The sequence below is a fragment of the Mirounga leonina genome, unplaced genomic scaffold (assembly GCF_011800145.1).
Source record: "Mirounga leonina isolate KUSES-001 unplaced genomic scaffold, KU_Mleo_1.0 Mir_101608, whole genome shotgun sequence".
Lineage (NCBI taxonomy): Eukaryota > Metazoa > Chordata > Mammalia > Carnivora > Phocidae > Mirounga > Mirounga leonina.
Window position 1 is genome coordinate 2399781 of NW_023270163.1, and position 2082 is coordinate 2401862.

Here is a 2082-nt window from a genome sequence, read left to right on the forward strand (position 1 = left end):
ATAAGGGTTATGCCAACTGACATTCCCACAAATAGTGCACAAGGATTCCCTTTCTCCACATCCTTGACAACACTTATTATCTTCTTTTTTAAAAAATTAATAATAGCCATCTTAACAGGTGTGAGGTGATAGCTCACTGTAGTTTTGAATTACATGATGATTAATGATGTTGAGCATCTTTTTGTGTACATGTTGGCTATTTGTACGTCTTCTTTGGGAAAATGTCTATTCAGGTCCTCTGCTCATTTTTTAATTGGACTATTTGTTTTTTGATATGAGTTGTATGAGTTCCTTATATATTTTGGATATTAACCCATTATCAGATAAATGGTTATCTTTTCATTTTATTGACTGCTTCTTTTGCTGTGCAGAAGCTTTTTAGTTTGATGTAGTCCCAGTTATTGATTTTGTTTTCGTTCTTTGTGCTTTTGGTGTCATATCCAAAAAATCATTGCCATGACCAACATCAAAGAGATTTTCTCGTAAGCTTTCTTCTAGAAGTTTTATGGTTTCAGGTCTTACATTTAAGTTTTTATCCATTTTAAGCTAATATTTGTAAATAGTGTCAGGGGTCTAATTTCATTCTTTTGCATGTGATTATCCAGTTTCCCCAGAACCATTTATTGAAGAAACTATCTTTTCTCCATTGAGTATTCTTGGCTCCCTTGTGAAATATTAGCTATCTATGTGTGGGTTTATTTATGGGCACTGAATTCTGTTCCATTTGTCCGTAAGTCTATTTTTATGCCAGTACCATACCATTTTGATTACTAGAGCTTTATACTATAGTTTGGAATCAGGAAGTGTGATGCCTCTAGCTTTGTTCTTTTTCAAGCTGACTTTGTCTATTTGGGTGTTCGTGGTCCCATACAAATTTTAGAATTGTTCTTTTCTATTTCAGTGAAAAATGCCACTGGAAATTTGGTAGGGATTGCACTGAATCTATAGATGGCTAATATTAAAGCTTCCAATCCATGAACATGGGGTATATTTGCATTTATTTCTATCTCCTTCAATTACTCTCATCAAAGTCTTACAGTTTTCATTGTACAGATCTTTCAACCCCTTGGTTAAATTTAAATTCCTAAGTATTTTATTGTTTTTGATGCTAATGTAAATGTGATTGGTTTTTTTTTTTCCATCTATTTTCAGATATTTCATTGTTACTATATGGAAACACAACTGATATCTGTATGTCAATTTTGTATCCTACAACTTTACTAAATTTGTTTATTCTAACAGGTTTTTTTGGTGGAGTCTTTGGGATTTTCTATATGTAAGAAAATATCATCTGCAAAAAGACAATTTTCTTCCTTTCTTATTTATTTACCTTTTATTTTGTTTTCTTTTTTTTTTTTAAAGATTTTATTTATTTGACAGAGAAAGACACAGTGAGAGAGGGAACACAAACGGGGAGTGGGAGAGGGAGAAGCAGACTCCCTGCCGAGCAGGGAGCCCAATGCGGGACTCGATCCAGGGACCCAGGATCATGACCTGAGCCGAAGGCAGTCACTTAACCAACTGAGCCACCCAGGCGCCCTATTTTGTTTTCTTGACTAAGGGCTTTGGTTAGTACTTCTCATACGATATTGAATAGGAGTGGTGAGTGAGCACCCTTTCTTGATCTTTATCTTACAGGAAAAGCCTTCAACCTTTCATCCTTGAGTATGATGATAGCTGTGGGTTTGTCATATAAAACATTTATCATCTTGAAGTATTTTCCTTCTTTACCCAATTTGTTGAGAGTTTTTACATAAAGGTTGTTTAATTTTGTTGAGAGTTTTTACATAAAAGGTTGTTGAATTTTGTCAAATGCTTTTTCAGCATCTATTGAAATGATCATGTTGCTTTTATCCTTCTTTGTATTAATGTGATGCATCACATTTATTGATGTCCATATGTTGAACCATCCTTGCATCCCAGGGATAAATCCCACTTGATCTTGGTGTATGATCCTTTTAATGTGTTGCTTAATTCACTTTGTTAGTATTTTGTTGAGAGTTTCTGCATCTATATTCTTCAAGGATATTGGCCTCTGGTTTTCTTTTTTTTGTAGTATCTTCATCTGGCTTTGGTATAAAA